This window comes from Ambystoma mexicanum, chromosome 1q (assembly GCF_040938575.1).
Source record: "Ambystoma mexicanum isolate Mex_15411 chromosome 1q, UKY_AmexF1_1, whole genome shotgun sequence".
NCBI classification, from domain to species: domain Eukaryota; kingdom Metazoa; phylum Chordata; class Amphibia; order Caudata; family Ambystomatidae; genus Ambystoma; species Ambystoma mexicanum.
In genome coordinates this window covers 1,207,852,960-1,207,873,924 of record NC_090922.1, presented here as the reverse complement: position 1 = coordinate 1,207,873,924, position 20,965 = coordinate 1,207,852,960, and the positions used below count along the sequence as shown (strand labels likewise).

The 20,965-nt window shown below is 48.2% G+C and overlaps 1 protein-coding gene across 7 annotated transcripts in view; it reads left to right on the top strand.

Moving 5' to 3' along the window:
• The window catches only part of MIER1 (MIER1 transcriptional regulator), an 846,254-nt gene that overhangs the window by 726,845 nt on the left and 98,444 nt on the right, over window positions 1-20,965 (top strand). The window lies entirely within an intron of this gene.

The window sequence follows — 20,965 nt, the reverse complement described above, 5'->3', positions numbered from 1 at the left end:
ACATCCTGTCAACCCTCTCTTCCTCTGCTCCTCCTCCCTCTGCTCTCCCCTCTACCTCCTGCGGCCACCTCTCCTCCCTCATACTCTGCCTTTCCTCTGTTCTCCCCTGACTAGGTTTCTAGACAAGTCCGATCTATCCGATCTATGAAAGTTTTGTCAAAACAGGTTTCCTGTTCTTTCATAACCAACAAGGACCACATTGACACCCTCGCTCCTGCCCTGGCTGACTTCTACAACCACTCATTCGCCACTGGAGCCTTCCCTCTGAAGCACTCTTTTACACCCTCTTCTCAAGAAACCCTCAGCCGACCCCTCCTGTCTGGCTAACTATCGCCTGATCTCCATCACTCCTTTCCTGGGCAAACTCCTGGAAAAACTGGCCATCTCCCAGCTTAATCTTCACACTGAGATCTGTTTGTTGTCTCCAAGACCATCAGTCTGGCTTCAGAGCTGCCAGAAGCATGGAAACCGCTCTCCTGAATATCTGTGTAGAGCTGCTCTCCAACCTTGACTCTAACATCCCCTCTGTCCTCATCCTTCTCGATCTCTCCTTTGACACGGTCAACCATGCCATCCTCCTCAATAGTCTCCGTGATCACATGGGCATCATCGATCAGGCCCTGGCCTGGCTGACCTCTTTCCTCTCTGATCAACTCTCTCAGGTCGAACTTCGGTCCTTCCTTTCCTCTATCTCACCCTCGACCTGTGGTGCTCCCCAGGGATCTAACCTCGCTCCCTGGCTGTTCAACTAATACTTGGCACCTCTCGCCCACCGCATTGCCGCGCTCTGCTCCAACTTTAAGTGCTATGCGAATGACACTGCACACATTTTCAGGCTCCCCTCTGCCACCTCTTCTCCTTCTCTCATATCTGTCTGCTATCCAGGAGTGGTGTGCCGCCAACGATCTCGGCCTTAATGGCAGTAAGATGGAGATTCTCCTCATCGGCACACCTGCACCCTCCTTTCCGGTCACTCTCTGGCCGGCCTCCCTTGGCCCCCTCCCTGCTCCCACCTGTGAAGCTAAGAACCTCTGGGTCTTCTTCGACTCCACACTGTTCTTTTCTCCAGTTAGGCAAGATTGTATGCAGTACCCTGTGGGGGACTGCACCAGTCCTGCTGGCAATAGGAACCCAACTAATTGGTACTACACAAGTTGATAGTGACTGAGCAGCCAGGCTTCTCTCAAGAGGGGTCAATGTGAGCTGTAGGGTTGCAACATAGTTTCACAGTGACAAGTATCCAAATAAAACCTATACTCAATGTTTCTTCTAGAAACAATTATTTAGTAATTTAACAAGCCAGTTTGAATAAGTCTTCTTTAGAAGGGAGCGAATATGTAATACTTAAAATATACTTCAAAATACATGCTCTGTTTCAATAAATCAATAGATACCCTTTTGGGATGGCACACACTTCCTCCACCCTAAGGTGACTTCAATAACTAGGACACTGTGGACATTGATATATCATTGATATATCACTGGTTAGAGTAATACTGAGTTTGGTGTTGAAAAGGAATGTGTTAGAGGAAGAAGCAATGGTTAACAAGTTTCTCAAACAGGTAAGCAATTTTGAACATCCAATGCAATGTAGAATAACCCTTTCCCAGCTGTACAAGTGAAGAATGTATGACTTTTTGGAGGGACAGATCAAAACACAGTCTGAGGTTAGAGTATCAGGGAGCCAGGACAGCCAATGTCAATTGAGAAAAGTCTAGGGGAGCTGATGTTCTTCTTGAAGGTAAGTAAAATGTCTTGCACAATGTTAAAGAGAGTTTTTGTTGAAAAATAAATCACTGTTGGGCCCCATGCTGGGAGGCTATTGAAAGGCAGAGCTGCAAGCAACTCTACAGAAGGCAGTAAATGCAAGTCTCAACTGGGAGCAAGCAAACTACACAGCAAGAGTTAAGTAGCCCTTAGCTCACAGTACCTGAAGTTCCAGCTGGATTCTGTTCCTGTTGTAGTATGGCAGATCCTGTTGTTCCTGGGCCTCACCCGTGGGCACAAGAGGGAGGACATCGGGGAGTCCTGCAGTGTGGTTAGAAGGTCGCGGGCAGCAATGGGCAAAGTTCAGATCAGCGGCACTTCGCAGTTTCAACATCTCGCGAAATAGCACCACTGCGGTTCTTGGACACCTTGCGGACTTTCCTTGCTTCTGGGGTCCATCACTCTGTTGAGGTGGCGCAGGCTTGGTCAGCCCTGCTTCTACGGAGTCCAGAGGATCTTCCTGGAGCTCGGGTCCGGCTTAAAAATCATGCACTAGGTTCTGGCGTTTCTCTCCCTGGCACTCAGTTCTTGCAGCAGCAATGGATTTACAGCCAGCTTCGAGAGGATTTCCAGATGAGCTAATCTTGGGATCGTTAGGTCCCACCAACCCAAGGGGAGAAATCCTTTGCAGGTCTTCTCTAGTCGAAGTGAATTCGGAGCTGCAGCAGGGCTACACCGGGCAAACCAACGGTCCAGGAGTTGCAGCAGGCATCTCTTCCAAGTTCTTCGGATTCGTTTCTCCAGTGGTCGACTCTGCCTTCCAAGCAAAAAGCCTCACCTTGTATGCAGGTCACTCCCATTCATTCGCAGCCTAACTGTCAATCAAACAGCAGGGTGGCTGTCCTCCAAGAACAGCCCACCAGCCAATCACCCTTGAGTGCATTCTTGTAACCAAGGAGACTAAGCATGGGGAGTTTCAGGAACCTCCCTCGCTTCCTGCCCAGCCAGACAGTCTGGAGCCAGGGTCGGGCTTCAGCAGTGAACCCCGCCAAAGACAAAAACGGACAAAGGAACCAAACCTGCGCAGAGTAAATCTCAAGAAGGACCTTTACAACGAGAAATGGCAAAAAAAGAAGACCAGGGTCATTTTGACAAAATGGGCACCCATTGGGTGCTTTACTGCAGCTGCAATTGCAGCCCGTGGTAGAATTGTGGAAAGGGTAACATATGAAAATGTTCCATAAGACACTAGACAAAGGGGATATTAAGTAAACCCTCCAGCACCATATTGAAAGATAGTTTTCTGGGTTTAGAATGTTACAAAATGTAAGTAAAGTCAATTTCACTTCATTGCTCTTGTAAAAAGTATCACCAAGAGAGGGTAGTCAAGCCTTTGGGACATCTTAGAGACTTCCTGTGCCACTGCACTGAAGGTGCTGTGCCACAATGTAAAGATGATGCCTATGGAGTTCGTCAGACTGCAAAGTCAAAAGAAACAGTGTTCAAATCACAGAAAAATACATGAGAAAGTGGGAAAAATGTGTCTCTCTCCAGGTTGGAAATTAAAAAGTCCTAAAGTCCAGCAAAATGTGCTGGGGGTCTCTAAGATAGAAGAGAATTAGCACATTTCTGAGAATTCTCACTGACAAGCATCTGTGGATGAACAGTTTGTCAAAATGGCCCTGGTCGTCTTTTTTCGCCATTTGTTAGTGAAGTCTTTCTTCGGTTTTACTTATTTGTTCGTTTTGCCTTTGGTGGGCTTCAGTGCTGAAACCCCCACCTCTGGCTCCAGTGTGTCTGGCAGGGCAGCAAGCGTGGGAGGTGCCCGAAACTCCCTGTCCTTAGTCTGCTTGGTAACCAGAATGCACCCAGTGCTGATTGGCTGGCTGTCCTTGCAGGACAGCCACCCTGCTGTGTTAGTGACAGCTAGGCTGTGCATGAATGGGAGAAACCTACATAAAAGGCGAGGCTTCTTTAACAGAAGACAGTCGACCAATGGACAAAACATCCGACGAAGAAATCGTGAAGAGAAGCTTGCTGCATCCTCCTGGACCCTTGAAGTGCTCGGTAAAGCCCTGCTGCAGTGCTGAAACTGCTTTTCCTAATCGACTAGAGAAGCTCCAGAGAGGACTACTTCTTCCCTTGGGATCATGGGACCAACTAACCCCAAGACTAACTTTGCTGGAAGGCCTTCCCCAACTGGCTGTACTACTTTGCTGCTGCTGGAATCAAGTGCCAGGGGTTGAGTAATCTGTAGTAGAGTGCATAGTCTTTATTTAAGCTGGTCCAGAGCTCCAAGATGCTGCGGACCCTCCCGAAGCAGGACGACCCAAGTTTCAGTCATCTCACCAGATTGCCGGACTCAGAGCAAAGAAAGTCCATGAAATGTCCAAGATCCGCAGTGGTGCTACTGACCAGTAGTTGAAACCGTGAAGTGCTGCTGAACTGAAAAGAGCCAGTAGCTGGAACTGACCTCCAAACTGCTGAGCAGGAGTCCTTCAGACATCCTCTCTCTTGTCCCTACGACTAAGGCCGAGGAACACAGGATCTGCAACCAGGAGAGAGGTTAGCTGGATCTTCTTCTTCAAACCTAAGGTACTGTTCTGACTATGGGGTCTGTAGCTTGCATTATCTCACTTTAGACTTGCAGTAGCTGCTTTTTGCAGAGTCGATATCAGCTCTACCTTTCACAGGCCTAACGGCGTGTGGCCCAACAGTGATTTTCTACATACTCTTTACCTTTGTGCAAGACTTTTTGTGCTATCTTAGAAGTGTCTCAGCTCTATAAACATTGTTCAAATTGACATTGGCTGTCCTGGCTCCCTGCAGACTCTTCTGTCCCATTGATTTTGATTCTAACTGTCCTTCATAGGTGGTAACTTGAAACTGTTATTGTTGGGGAACGTTTTTATCTAGACTTCATTGGGGAATTGTAAAAGTGCTCACATGCTCTGAGAACCTGTTAACCTTTTTTCCTTCCATTTAACCTTTCCTTTTCAGAACCTCAGAATTTTACCAAGTGCAAAAGTGATATATAAATGCCAATACTGTCCTGATAATTGAATTCCCCTCAGGGTGTAGGAAGTGTGAATGAAGCATCTCTATTGAATATCTACTTGCTTATATTGATTCTGAGAATGTATTGTGTATATTTTTAGTGTTGCACATTTCCCTTTTTCAAAGAATGCTTATTTAAAACCGACTGTTGCATAAATAATTATTTAACTAGAAAACCTTGATTGTGTTATTTGAAAATGTGTATGTGTGGATTTCCATGCTACAGCTCTACATCTCGCATTTACCCCTCTTGAGATAAGTCTGGCTGCTCAGTCACTGTACCAACTTGTGTAGTAAAGACCTATACCAATAAGTAGGTGGGTTGCCTAATACGAAGAGGACAAGACTGGTGTAGTCTCCCACAGGGTTACTGCATACAATCTTGCCTAAGACTTGGCTTCAGTATGGAGTCATACCTCATTAGGGCGGGGTGGGACGGCCCAGTGAACCACCTCTAGTAAAAGGTCATGAAGTCCAGGCCACCAGCAAGAGGAGGCATTAAGACACCTCCTACGACAAGCCCTGATCCTCGCACAAGGACCGTTCTTCACCAAAAGTCAGTGCCCAAGGGGTGTCGGCAGTGGAGGAGAGCTAAGGCCTTGTCCATCGCCCTTGGGATTTGATGTTTTGTAAGTCCACGTCGAAGTCTGGTGGCCACTCTTCGCCTTCAAAGTCTAAAACAGGCTTGTCAATCGGCGACGAGGCAGTCATCGTTAACGACCAACCCTCACTCCATGTTGTCTACCCGAAGGCCATCGATGCCGTCCAACGGTGCCCCGTCAACCAAGCAGTTGACGGCCACGACTACTTCAGCACGACTGCCAACAAAGCCGTCAAAGGCCACGAGGATCTCATCGTCTGCATCTACGACCACAGCTGGGATACCCTCGTTGACAACCTTGTCAACCGGCAGAAGTGGGTCCCTGCCATTGTTAACACTGCCCTTGTCACTGGCATCTCTGACACCGACACCAGCACAGTGCCTTCAATAATGGCCCTTCCACGGGCATCATTCTCTAACTTTGAGGTGGCCTTGCTGCCGGGTAGTTTTGTGGTGCCAGAGCCAGGTCTTTCTCTATTAGATGTGGTGGAAGCAGGGGAGGAGGCCATCATGTCACCGCCATCGACACCAGCATGCAGGACATTACCTCCCAGAAGTTCACTGAGAGGTGAGGCAAGCCTGATCAGAGCCACCACCTTTTATCCCCCCTGCATTCAGCTCAAGCCATCAATCTACCAGAGCCATTGCTGCCTCCACAAAGAAACATGCCATTACTCAAACCACTTAGGTGGCAACCTTGCCACAACGGCTGCCTGCACCAGCCCCCGTTACTGAACCCATCAGGCGACCTCGCACAGATGTCCCTGGGCCTTCCAAGGAAATTAATAACATCCCTTCCCCCAGAAGGGCTAAGAGGGGTAAGCACCAGTCAGTGCTGCAGAGGCTGTCGGATACTGGGACAGACGCAGATCCCGACCACAGATGTCTCCACACTGGAGATGTCTCACCCGCTAGGCCCCAGTGATATTTCATCCAGGTGGCCAGGACACGGCCATCGCTTTTGGATCCACTTCCTGGGGGTGGACCAGTGCAGGAGGATCACCTGGGTGAGGGGCCTTCAGGGAGTGTAAGTGGGACGCTGGGTGGCGAGACGCGGTATCCCTTTCCCTATAGCACCTTCACCCCAGGTAGGATACTTAAATATTCAGCCTTCCTCCCTCTTTTTCCAACACACACTTTCTCACGGACAGCTCACTGTGAGAGAAAACAGACTAAGACCCGAGCTGTATACCTGACATTTCCCAATACAATGGTCAGGTAATTACTGATCATTACACACACCTGACTTCCATCACGCTTCCCCACACGGATAAAAGGCGGAGCACGAAAGCACACTCTGAGCAAGGCAAGGCACACGAGGAAGCATAAGTTCCAAGATGGCAGTTTAATACAAAGTGAAAGACGACAAGACCGAAGCGGGTTGCAAGGAGGGAAGTACCCTTGACCTTTTCAACGAAAGACTGTTACTTTGATGAACCTTCGAGCAGAGGAAACGTAAGACCTGGAGTCAAAGCTGAAGAAAACTGCATTCTGTGTCAGGAGTACCTGGCACACTCCTGTGTCTATAGTCAAGGCGGGGAGAATAGTTTGCCACTGTGGTACTGTCCTTGGCTACTACAACAAAGCAGCGCCAGTGAAATCAGCACAACCGGTGAGTCGGGGAGAGTAATACCAGACCGGTCTGTGTTGAAGCCAAGGTTGAAAGCAGAAACATTGTATAGTGAAAACTGAAGAGAACACTGAATGAAGCGTATGTGGCAAGCAACGCAAACATAATTAAACAGCAAATTAGTGAAGTTAGAAGAGGTGGAAAATGTTCCAGCAAAAGGAATTGTGACATCGAAGTGGTCCTGCAACGGGTCAAGCAAAACCCTGGGCACATTCGAAAGTCTTCAATATTAAGAATATAAAGAAAGTAGTTGAAGTTGGTCCAAACCCGGCGGAGGGAGATCAGCTAAGAGCTTTTGTTAAAGCAAGTTTGTGTTGAGTTACATTTGAAATTGGTCCAAACCCAGCTGAGTCAGACTAATTGTGTTAAAAAGGATCCGAGCCCGGCTGAGGGGGAACCAGGGTGGACCGTGAGTCACCCGAGAGAGAATATCTTACGAACATTGTGTTCAGGGGATCTGAGCCCGGCTGAGGGGGTTCCAGGATGAATAGTGAATTGCCTAAGAAATTGAGTACATGTGAAAATCTGAAAGAGGAAAAGAACTTCTCGTTTGTCGCATCAGTCCCTCTGAATGAAAAGACTTTGAAAGGCAGAGAGACTTGGGCACAGAAGGCCCTGATGCTAATGATTGAACTTTATCCTCGTGCTAGAGATTCCAGAGACTGTGCTAAGCTCAAGTGAGCTGCCTTATCCCGTGCTGAAAACGTGGAGAATGTGGTGGCCAACGGACTGAACATTCTGGCATATCATTTTGTGAACACCTATTTCTTTACTAGTTGTATTTAAAGGTAAGAATTGGAAAAATCGTTATTAGTATAGGCCCTTTTATTTTGACAAGACACCACTAGGACTGTTATTTAATAGTCATAGCTTGCTTCCATCTTTAGATTTAGGATTATGTAGGTGTTTTTCAAACCCTTTAAGTTCAATAAATACCCCTGAACTGTGGTCACTTGTGTGTGTGTGTCTTAGTGTTGATATAATGCCGTCCTTTCAACACACACGACCCACACTGATGAATTTGGTGATTTCATCACAGCTGATGGGGAACCAGATGACGTTCCACTCTGGGACTCACCCCCTGATGAAGTTGGGGCATTTCATGTGCTCATGTCGAGGGCGGCCACGATGTTCGGCCTTGCGCCCGAGCTGCAGCAAAGGCGAGTGTCTGTACCAGCGGAGAGAGCAGCGCATGAAATCGGTCATGTCTATCCCGCTTTTAGAAGAAGTCTGGGAGGATGGCCTTGATCACCTTGGCGCATCCCGCAACTGCCCCGGCTAAAGAACGTGTTCAACAAGTACAGAGCCCCAGAGAGCGGTGCTGCCTGCTTCCACACCAGCCTGTTGTCTCGGCAGCTGCCAGAAAAGGGTTGGCTAACCCATAGTCATCCCCCAGACAAAGAAGGCAAACTCCTTGATGCCTTCGGTAGGAAGATCATTACCACCGCAGCCACGATTATATAGGTGGCTAAGGCAATGGCCATGCTCGCATGTTACGGTTGTGAGCTGTGCTAAAAATTGGGCCCCTTGAAGGAGTTCCTGCCTGATGACAAAAATTGACATCTTCCATGAAGGAGAGTTGGCATCAGACCATGCCATTACAGTCTCTGTTGACATCGCGGACACTGGTTTTCGCCAGCTTGGGAATAGGCAGGTTTGGCTCAAGGCCACAGATTTTCGACCCAATGCCCAGTCCAGGTTTGTGGATATGCCCGTTGACGGATCAGCCCTTTTTGGGAAGAACGTGGATGACACCTATTCTAGTGCTTCCTCCAGAAAGACCCTCAATGACATCCTCTTTGACGTTCCTTCGCCAGCTCTATGGACTCTTCATATAATCTCTGTTCTGTCCTGTCTCTTCCTCTCCCATTAATGGTGGCACCCGCTGGGAAGTTATCATGGCTCCCTTTTGACCCCTCCAAAGTCATCATTAATATCTACCTTAATGGCACTATCATGGTCCAAGGCCCTGAGGCCAATCTCCTCCTCTTTGATAGGCGCTTCCCTTGCATCGTCAATTTCCTTTAAATCTCTTGCTGTCCCCTCCTCGCCCTTGGCTACCTTGCCCTCTCTTCCCTCCTCTTCTGCCCCACCTCGGGCTCCTTCACTTCTGCAGGGCGTACCTCTGATTTGTACCCATACCCGGAAGGCCATTAAGGCTGGCAACCTTCTTCATCTTGCCACTCAACTCTTGCTCTGCTGTCAAACACTCCTCTGACATCTGCCACCTCCTGGGAGAACATGACCTCTATGTCCTAGGTCTTACCGAGACATGGTTCACGGCCAGCTCTGACACAAGCTTTGACACTCTCCTCCCGGATGGCTACAAGATCCTCCATACCCAGAACCACCCGGTCCAGAGCGGGCGTAGCCCTGATCTTTCCTGAGTCGATTCCTGCCTCGATCGTTCACACGCAGACATACACCTCTTTCGAATGCCTTGTCTGCAGGCTCTGTCTCCTAGCTGCTCTCTTACCATGGCTACTATCTACCGGCCTCCTGGTCAGATCACCTCATTCCTTTATAAGTGGGTGGACCGCTCCTCCTCCCTCCTGGCCTCAACCACGCACCTCCTCTTCCTTGGTGACCTCAATAACCATCTAGACTCTGTTCTCTTCTGTGACCTCTGTGATTCCCTCTCCCTTTCTATCCTCCCCTCTGGCCCAACTCACTCTGCAGGGCACACAATTGATGTCTTGATCTCCTCTGACCTCCCCCTCTCCATCCCTCTGACTACTCCTCTCTCCTGGAGTGATCACTCCCTCTTCTCCATCTCTTCCCCTCCTCCCCCGGTCAAGTCTACCCCAACACTGCCACCTACCTTCTTGGACATCCGTCCCATGAAGTGTGTCAGTTGAGGCTTTCGCTGCCACCTTCTCTCAACCACCAAATCTGGCTGATGCACATCCTGCCACAGCCCTGTCTATGCTCCACTCTTCTATTTCCAATACTCTTGATGCTCTTGCCCCTGTCATGAGGATCCATTTGAAGCCCAAAGCCAAGTGCAATTCTTGGTATGACTTTGACCTAGCTACACTTAAACTTAAGTGTAGGGTGGCTGAGAGGAAATGGAGGGCTTCTTGTTCATCCTCTGACATGCTGGCCTGTCGCCTGCTCCAAAGGCAATACCAACTCCGTCCACACTAAGAAGAGTGCCCACATCCAAGCCTGTGTCTCTGTGGCATCTAACAACTCTGCCGAACTCTTTAAAATCTCCAAAGAGCTGGCAAGCCCTGCTGCAGTCTGTACTTCTCCTGTCACCTACCAGGCCCTTTGCACGGCCCTTGCCTCTCACTTCATCTCAAAACCCCAGGATATCCTGTCCACAGTCTCGTCCCCTCCCCCTCTCCTTCTGTTACTCACCTGCTCTCTGCGGAGGCGTTGGGGCATGGTTGCAGCCCTCCCTGAACTTGAATCATCCCCTTCAGGCCTCTCCCTCAGTAGAAAAGCTGTGAGCTGTGGTACATGGTGATACTGCTCCTGCGTGGAGATAAGGGTGTGTGAGTGCGCCAATCTGTGATTGTTGTACCTCTCGAACCCTTTACCTCCAAAGTACGGTTTCTGTGAGCATACGTCGGCCCATAAAGCTCACCTTTGAATTATGGAAGATAAGCTCTCCGTCCTGCTACTTCTGGCAGGGGCGCGTCGAATGGGATCTAGTTCCTTCGCTGATAACGATTAGCCCAGTCCAGCTGCAACTATGCTTCTCCTTATGATTGGTAAGTCTTTCTTGAGCTCTTGTGATGCTGTTCGTTTTGCCTTATGATTGGTAAGTCTTTCTTGAGCTCTTGTGATGCTGTTCGTTCTGTTTAATGTCTTTGTGTTTCTCCTATTTATGCCTGCAATAATGTCTCTTATGTTTTCTTCCCTTAGATGGAAATGCAGCCTCAATGCAGCTGTGAGACGCGAGACGCGGCCGGATGGAAGATGGATGCTAATGCAATGTTCGACAGCAGGTACGAGGTGGTTTAAGGAAAAGCGCGAAGTATGGCGAAGTGCAACCTTAAACGGAATGTTTTTTCGATGTCTAACCTGGTCTTCTGTTTTTTCTTGCAGTCGCTGCTGTTGATGATGGAGCGTGTCGTGCTGTGGTGCCAAGATGAAGATTTTGGCGTTCCGGAAAGTGTAAAGATAAATACTTGGTTCGCTGAAGAGATGTACAGGTAAGAACAGCTTCCCCCAGTTGGTAAGTATGCTGGTAGGAAGCAGGATGTCCAGGAAGCAGCATCTTCAAGGGTAAGTCTGACCTCAGGCGACGGTGGGTGTTACGCTGCTTACAAGTGCAGAATAACGCAAAGCGTCTGTCTTGAGGATCGAGTCAGCTTCTATATTTGTGATCGTGGGCAGGCCCATTAGGGCCGGCTTACCGCCACACCCTGCCACTCCTAGAGAGTGAGCACGTGCAAAGGCAATCCATTAGCAGCCACACCCAACCAAGAATACACTTGGGTCTGCTTAATGGATGGAATGTTCAAGGTTAATGCATGCTCCTTAATGGATGGAATGTTCAAGGTTAATGCATCTAAAGTGCTATGTCCATAATAAAAGCTTTCTGGTGTTAAATGGGTGTTCTTGTTTACTTTTGTTCATGAGTTTAGCGCCAAAGGTGCCAGGACAGTGTCCACCCAGGTCTCCTGTGCATGCGACCCCCTGCATGCATGTGCCCCTGACTTCATGACCATGACACCTTCTGTGAACTCTTGCCGTCCTACAGCCACCCCACCCTCTTTCTCATTCTTTCCTTTTTTCTCACCTGACGAGGTCTCTAGACAAGTCCGATTATGAAAGTCTCGTCAAAATAGATTCCTCCCAGTTCTTCTAAAACCATCAAGGTCCACATGGACATCCTCGCTCCTGCCATGGCTGATTTCTGCAACCTCTCCTTCGCCGCAGGAGCCTTCCCCTCCCCTCTGAAGCACTCTATTGTGCTCCCTCTGCTCAAGAAACCCACATCTGACCCTTCTTGCCCGGCTAACTATCACCCAATCTCCATCACTCCTTTTCTTGGCAAACTTCTGGAAAAGCTGGCCTTCTCACAGCTTAACCTTCACTCTGATTCTGATGGTTGTCTCCACGACTATCAGTCTGTCTTTAGAGCTGCCAGAAGCACAGAAACTGCTCTCCTGAACATCCGTGAAGATCTGCTCTCCAACATTGACTCTAACATACCCTCTGTCCTCATCCTACTTGATCTCTCTTCTACCTTTGACACGGTCAACCATACCATCCTGCTCAACCGTCTCTGTGGCAACCTTGGTATCACCGATAAGGCTCTTGCCTGGCTGACCTCTTTCCTCTCTGATCGACCCTCATAAGTCCAGCTTGGGTCCTTCCTTTCATCTGTCTCCCTTTCTACCTGCGGTGCTGCCAAGGGGGTCTACCCTCTCACCCTGGCTTTTCATCTAATGCCTGGCAACTCTCGCGCATCGCATTCTCATTTACTGCTCCAATTTTCAGTGGTATGCTGATGACACTCAACTCAGGCTTCCCTCAGCCACCTTGTCTCCCTCTCTCATCTCCGATTGCCTATCTGCTATTCAGGATTTGTGTGCCGCCAATGATCTCTGCCTGAACGCCAGCAAAACGGAGATCCTCCTCATCGGCACACCTTCACCCTACTATCCTGTCACTCTCTGGCCGGCCTCACTTGGCCCTCCTCCTACCCCCACCTGCTAGGCTAAGATGCCCACATCTCTGATGTCTCTAAAAAGTCAAACTTCCTACTGAACCTTCTCAGAGATATTCTGCCTTTCCTCTCCTTCCCCCAGAAACTCACAAGCCCTGGTTCTATCTGGGTTGGATTATTGCAACAGCCTTATTCTAAATCTACCTGCTTCTACTCTCTGCCTTTTGCAACTTATCTATAACAGAACTGCAAGACTTGTCTTTAGCCTCAAGCCCTGGGATCATATCGCTCCAGCCCTGAAATCTCTCCACTAGCTCCCAGTGGCTGCAAGGATTAAATTCAAGACCCTTTGCATTGTCCACAAGGCTTTCTGGGGCCTGGGTCCAAAATACCTTCAGCTGTCCCTCCGTAAATGGGGATCGAACCTGTGTGGCTCTGTGTCGTCTTGCCTCCAAGGTGAGCATGTTGCAGCTGAGCTATCCTCCCAAGACTATCCTCCTGTAACTCTGGTTCTCCAGCATTGGTTTGTTTCATAGATTCACATGCCACCCTCCAACCTAGGCCGCATGGCTTGTCTTGTGGCTCTTACTGCCACTCATGTGCGCTTGCCAAACCTGAAGATGGCCGACAGGGGTGGAATTAAAGGCGGTGTTCCTATTGGCTGTAAGCAGTATGGCCCAAAATGACTGATCAAACACAAAAGTGACAATGTTTTTAGTTTAAGTTTAAACTGCTCTGTTGCAGAGGATTCCCATCCTGACGACGGGGAATATTCACAGCGTGACAGATAAAAATGCAGGAGAACTGGAGTTACAGGTAAGTAAAGTATTCGTTTTCTCTGCCCAAAAAGTATTTATCTGCCCCCAGGGAGGGCTGCATGAGATGGCCACCCCCCCCCTTTCCATTACAAAATTCCCTGGTGGTTTAGGGTGACCCTCATCCCCCCCCCCTAAAATGTGCCTACCATTTTCATTTTTTTCTTTGTTTACCCAACTTCCCTTGGCGCAGGTGGGCACATTAGTGTGCCAATCGGCCCCCAGGGTGCCCAAACCTACTCCCCATCCATGTGGGGGGGGGGGGGAGGGGCTGTCCCACGTTTTGTGATGGCCTTCTCCCCGTCACCCGAAATGGAGGCGGTGCATCTAATTCAGCCCTCCCTGGGGGCATATGTCCCTTCCTAGGGGCAGATGGCTACACAATGTGCCCACATCCACTTCTGGGGTCGTGGGGGAGAAGGCCACCCCCCCTTTGAAGGCACAAAAAATCCTGGTGGTCTAGTGGGCCCCCTTTTTGCCCCCACCAAAAATAAGTTAAAAAGTATGTTTTTGTTTTGCCCCTTTCCTAGGGGCAGATGGGCACATTTGTGTGCCCATCGGCCCCCGGCGGGGCCAAAACATACTGCCCCGGGCTTGGGGCAGGGGGAGGCCTGTGCCAATATTTCAGGTGGCCTCTACCACCCCACCCCAAATGGATGGGGGAATCCCTTGTACCCCTTCCTAGGGGCAGAAATCTGCCCCCAGGGAGGGCTACATGATGTGCCCCCCATCCACATAGGGTGGGGGGAGAGGGCACATCCCCCCCCCCCACCCTCTTTGAAGGGAAAAAAGTACTGGTGGTCTAGTCAGCGAATGAATTGGCAAAACTGGCAAAGTAAATAAAGCAGGCGGCTTTACTTGCCTCCAAAAGGTCAGGACCGGTTTCAAAACAAAGCAAAATTAAAGTGTGTCCCAAACAAGTCTATCCCAGGAAACGAGCAAAAAGAAAATCTTTCCTAACACAGGCAGGTCAGGAAAGATGACTAACCGTGGGTTATGCTGATGCCAGTGCTGACAGGGCTGTGACCGGTCCTGTCAAGGTGGATCATTATCTGTATTTTTGAATTTTACGATCGGCCTCTGTTTCTGAAGGATGTTCCCTGAGGGATTTAGGGATCATCCAATCAGAGGACTGGCTGACATCTCTGCCCTGAGATATTTGCCAGGCGGTGATATGGGTCACACATTGGCCAAACTGGGTTTAAAATTGAGATGGGATAAGCAGGAGCTGTAAGCAGCTCCTCGGTATCCAGCAATAACCAGCCACCAGAGTCTACCACTTGGGAAGGAGGAGCTAGTACATAGTGTTACCCAAATCGAACTTCCACATAAAATGCAAACCTATAATAGTAGTCATTATTAATGACCCTATATGCTTTAAATGTCATATGGATTTTAATTTATAGATTATCCCAAATGCACAGTTAAATTCACACAGTTGTTACACATAAACAGATTTTGTCTGCACCCCAGATGGACAACAAGATGTTGAATTGGCACAGCTGGGTTAACAAAGGCATCTTAACATTTGGGGCTGTTTGGCGGGATGGGAGTATGATACCCTTTATGGGGCTATTGGAGAAATATGGTCTGGGCAAGAGGGAGCTCGGGGGGTGCAGGGCTTTGGAGGAATTGCCATCTGAAAGACAGCAAATGTTAAATACACCAATGATGTGAAAGCCGAAGATCTGTGAACTATTTGATACTCTACCGGTTGTCGACCTTTCTAAAAACAATACCAGTTGAAGGCCATTTTCTTGACTCTTGGGAGAAGTTAATGCAAACCTGATTTGTGAGGTTGGTAGGAATATATATGTGAAGAAGTGGGATGTATGTTGGTTTTGTGTTTCGTCCTTTGTGTGGTTTGTGTATGACATTTGTATTACCTTAATCTGATTGGGTTTTGGGATACTAATTGAATTTATAGTTCTGAATGTATTCATTTATTTGTATTGTGAGAAGTTGGATAAAATGTGTTCTGATTTACTTGAAACTGTAACACAAAACCTATGTATTGGCTGTAAAAGTTATTTTTGTGAAAAAGTAAATAACGTGATGGGAAAAAATCAGTTTGGTCGGCATCAGTTGGCCTGCGGAGCCAAAGGTCGGTCCTGTTAACTGTTCCTTTTAAGCTAACTAGGCTCTTCTAGGCCATAAGCAGGAGCTAAATAGATCCCAGTACCCCTCAATTTCGAACCCTGCCAAACATTACTGCTTGCATTCCCTGGGCAGCAGGTCGCCTGGTATTGGGCTTACACAGCTCTGGAAAAGTCCTAGGACCTCAGGAGATGGCGTGTTTCAAAGTTTGACTTGGGACTGGTTGTTGCCAACAGCCAAAGGGAAGGCGTCCTCTTTGGAGCTCCTCTGTCGCATAGAAAACGGTGTCAGGACAGCAGCGGCCACTTCACGGTCTTGCAAAGGGTCTGCATCTCAGGTCTTCTTCTGTTACTTCTGTTTTTTGTGATCGACAGAAGCCTCACCTTTTATACAGTTCCAGCACACACTCCTGTGCAATCTCTCTGAGCATTATAGAGAAAGGGGCATTTGGCTGTCCAATAAGGACAGCCATACCCCCTGTGGGAGCTGGACCTATTCAGACACTCTGGTAGACAAAGGACGGGGGGGGGTCCTCACCACTTCCCGCCTGCCCAGACACTCTGTACCCTAGACTGGGATAGCTACTTGTTTCCGCTATTGGGGAGAATTCTCATTTCTGTGCTAATTCCCTTCAACCTTAGAGACACTGAGCTTTTTTTCTGGACTTTAGGACTTTTTCATTTTAACCCTGGAGAGAGCCCTTTCTCACTCACATGTGTTTTGACCTGATTTGGATTATTTGTTTTCTTTGTTTTTGGAGTCTAACAAACCGCATAGGCATCTACTTTTTGTATGGTGACACACAGCACCTTCAGTGCAATGTCAGAGAAATCCTTTAGATTTTTCATACGGTTTAAATACCTTTTCTTGTGCGAACTACTGTTCGCAAGGATAGTGAAGTGAAATTGACTTTATTTACCTTTTCTCTTTGTGGGTCCAGCACACCCCATCTTGTGGAGTGCGGGGGGTTACTTAGTAGCCCCTTTTCATACCTATGTTACCCTCACTACTTTAAATGGCTGGTGGCAGTGGTTTAATGTTCCTACCATTGTGCTTTTCTACCACATTTTGTCAAAATAGCCCCGGTCGTCTTTTTCTGTTTGTGAGGTCTTTCTTGGGTTTTACTCTGCGCTCCAAGCCAGGTTTCAGCCCTTTGTTCGTTTTGCCTCTGGCAGGCTCCAGTACTGAAACCCGCCTCTAGCTCTCCAGTGTGTCTGAAAGTGCAGGAAGTGAGCGAGGTTCCTGAAACTCCCCTTTCCTTTGTCTTTAGAAATGCCTGGATACACCCAATCCTGATAGGCTGGCTGTCCTTCCAGGACAGCCAGCCTGCTGTTTGAGTGACAGCCTAGGCTGTGCATGAATGGGAGAAACCTGCTTAAAAGGTGAGGATTATGGGACTAGAGACTGAGGGACCACTGGGAAGAACACTGTAAAGACTGTAGGTGGGTGTCTGTACTCATGCTCTCTATACGGTAGAGGAGAGGCACAGAGGACCCCAGCCAAGATTCTCTATTTGGTAAACGTGGGCGAGCAATCAAGGCCTAGATTCTCAGGAGGTGATGCAGGCGGCTTCTTAAGTGCAGTACCCAAGCACCCACAAAGGAATGTCCACACCCTGTATTAGTGAAAAGTCTTTTATATAATTAAGGATCAAGGTCATATACACAATCACAATAACTCACTTTGTGCTCAGTTAATCTACAATGGCAAATATATACAGTTCTAAGTGGTACCACAATTATCAGATTTCATTAAAAATGCATTAACTGTACTCTAGTCAAATGTCCCCGCTTCTGGGCAACATGGCTTCGACGGGCCTCCAGCGGTTATAGAAAACCTGCGAACCCTGGTCGACGACGGTGGACGGAATGTCCGGTGCTTCTCTTCGTTCTCCTCGGGGGTCCCCGTCTCCGGTCGGCAGCCTCTCGAGGGTCTGACTTCCAAGGAGCTTCAGCGAAGGTTAGCGGTGCTCGATGGTCCCTTGGAGCCAGGTCCTCTCTTGGATCTGTCTCACCGTCACCGCGACTTTCAGATTGCGATGAAGGTAACAGCAGTCAACCATCTTCTTCAGGCACGACTTCGAGATCAAGCGTCCGTTTCGACTTAAGCTTCTGAACGAATTCTAGCAGTGCGAGGCCCCCAGATATACTGTTTATCTCCTATTCGTTCTTCTGAGTCACACTCGGGCAACCAATCACTCAGGAGGGCATTCAGCAGTCGGTCAGTGTGCATTCAGGCCATTCTCCTCCCTCTCAGACACTCACAACAAGGTATGTGTATTGGGACAGGTACCCAGCCATTCACCACTACACACTGCATTCATACCAGTTTTGGGCAGGGCTGTCTCAATCCTTGTGTTTCATACCAGAAACCAGACATCCACAACAAGTGCATATTGGTCACACACTCCATTCACCCAGGTCCCACCCACAGGGTGTACCCACCACATAGTCACTGGGAAGACTCCAGCCAGTCTGGCCTGGACTTCACTACAATACCATATATGGAACTTCCACCCAACAGCCAGTCGGGGGGAAGGGACAGAGTCAGGGCGTCCCAGGTATTTCGGAAAACAAGGTAACAGGCAATAGAAAGCAAGAGGCCACAGGGTCCATCTTGTTTCCTATCAGGAATCAACTGATTCCAATGGCAGGGCCTGGGTATCCCAAAATGGAGGATACTCAGAGCACCTGTCAAATTCAGCATGGAGCTGCCACCAGCCCATACCCTTCTCTGTGGGCCACGCACAGGTGCCCAAAAAAACATACACTAGGGTCACAGGGTTGTACCTCTACCCATGGGATCCATAAGGGTATCCCACGGGTCTGTACACCAAACCAAAAATAGGAAGAGCTGCACTGCCAGGAGTCCCACATGGACTCCTGGGCTGAAAACAATACAGAACACAAATGAAAAAGGACTACAGGACAATGCATTTCCAGCATCACAAACACCCAACGAAGAAACTGTGAACGAAGCTTGCTGCATCCTCCTGGATCTTTGAATTGCCCGGTGAAGCCCAGCTGCTGTGCTGAAACTCCTTTTTCTGATCGACATGCCTTGGGTTAGTGGGACCAACTAACCCCGAGAAGAACTCCACTGGATCATCTTCGCTGACTGGCTGTACTTCTTTGCTGCTGCAGGAACCGAATGCCAGGGGTTGAGAAATTTGTAGTCTAGTGCAACGTCCGCAATCAGGCCAGAAGCTCCAGGAGTCTCCTAAGGACTCTCCAGAAGCAGGACGATCAGAGCTAGAGTCCCCTCGCCAGAGTGCAGGACTCAAGGAGTGAAGAAAGCCCAACCAGTGTTCAAGATCTGCAGTGGTACTGTTTACCGAGCGCTGAAACCGCGAAATACAGCTGATCTGAAAAGAGCCCGTAGCTGCCGCGGACCTCCGAATTGCTGCCGCAGGAGTCCTCCAGATGTTCAGTGTCGTTAGCTTCGCTCTTTTCAGTTGAGACTTGTAGTAGCTACTTTGATAGTTGATTTCAGCTCTACTCTTCACAAGTGTAACAGCCTGTGACCCTACAGTGATTTTTCTTCAACAAACTCTCCAACTTTGTGCAAGACTTTGTAATCTAAGAAGTGCCTCAGCTCCATAGACTGAGCTTCAATTCACTTTTGCTGTCCTGGCTCCCTGCAGACTCTTCTAGTCCACATGACGTAGATATTTACAGTCCCTCAGAGGTGATAACTTGATTATAAATTATTATTGCTGGGAAAGGTTTTTGTGTACATTTCATTGGAAGATTTAAGTGCTCACATGCTTGGAGAACCTGTTTAAACTTTTTCCTTCCCTTAACCTTGCCTACAAACCTCAGAATCTACAAAGTGTACTAGTGATCTATAATACCATTCCTTTCCTAGTTGAAGTCACCTAAGGGCGTAGGAAGTGGGTAAAAAGCATCTCTATAGAGTAGCTACTGGCTTTGTATTGATTCTGGAAAATGTATTTTAAAGTATATTGTTACCTATATTGCCCTTTATAAAGAATGCTTATTTAAAAACTGATGTTAAATAAATAACTATTTATAACTAAAACCTCGTGTAAGTGTTACTTGGCTACTTGTATTTGCGAATTTCATTGCTACTGCTCACATTTTACCCCTCTTGAGATAAGCTTGGCTGCTCAGTGACACTACCAACTTGTGTAGTACAGGCCTATACCAAAAGGTGGGTTACCTAATACCAAGAGAACCAGTGTTGTGTGGTCTCCCACAGGGTTACTACATCAATGTTTGCCTAACACCTGCCAAAGGCAAAACACACACACAGACCTCTCCCTCCCAGAATGATAGAAGAAGGGCTATCTAAGACCAACCATGCTAGAAATGGTGAAAAAGAAGGGAGGCTCCAAGTTGGGACTTGGGTGCCCCTATTGTGCACTGCCAAGGCTTTGGACATAGTCTGCGATATAAAAAGTGCACAATAGTTGGTAGAACACGTTCACTGACACCAGCCGTAACTAGTTTCTCTACGTGACTAAAAAAGTGACAGGAGCAGAGAGAAGGGGGATACTAAATATCCCTTTGGCACTTCACTGAAGGTGGTGTGTGCCAATCTCTGACTACAGAGTTTTGGGTGAGACACTAAGTTTCTCTCTATCCTTAAAAACTGTAGTTACTTAAGAATATAGAAAAATGATCTTAAACTGGGACCCTAGGTGTCCCTAGTAATGCTGCCCATAAGCACTTATGTGCTGCAGTAGTAAAACACAGATGCCTTTAAGAGCTATGTAGCAGACAGACTACATATTACAGGTAGATTACTAAGACTAGAGTTCAAAAAGACAGAGCCCACAAGAATGAATGAGTGGAACAAGTCTCCACTCCTTCAGGATTAAATAAGAAAAGGTCCAGAAGTCCAGCAAAAAGTGCTGGGGGCGGGGGGGGTCTCACTAGGAGAGGGGATGAAGTACAATAATGATGCATCTCCCTAACACTCGTCCCCCCAGACAAGGGGTATGAGGATCTAATCCACTCCTGGATAGCTCATATCCAGTCGGTCATACTTTATGGAGAGAACATCCCCATTCTTATGTTGGGTGTCTGACCTGTGCTCAATAGTGAAGTCAAAGCTTTGTAGGCTTATGGACCACCTGAGCAATTTTGGGTTTTCTCCTTTCATCTTCATCAGCCACCTTTTAAGGGTTGGTGGTCAGTTTGAATCTTGAAAGTAGTTCCAAAGAGGTATGGTTTGAATTTCTTCAGGGCCCACACAATAGAAAAACATTAACGTTCAATGGATGCCCACCTTGTTTCCCTATTGTTTAATGTTTTGCTAATAAAGCAATATGCCTCGAGCGGCGGGGGCATTACCAACTCAAGTAATGCCCCGGGGCCCATAGTTATAAGCCCGTGAGCAAAGCAAGGGCCTTAACGAAGGCCCTGGGGCATTACCAGAGTCGGTATTGACCCCGCCTCAAGGGGCAT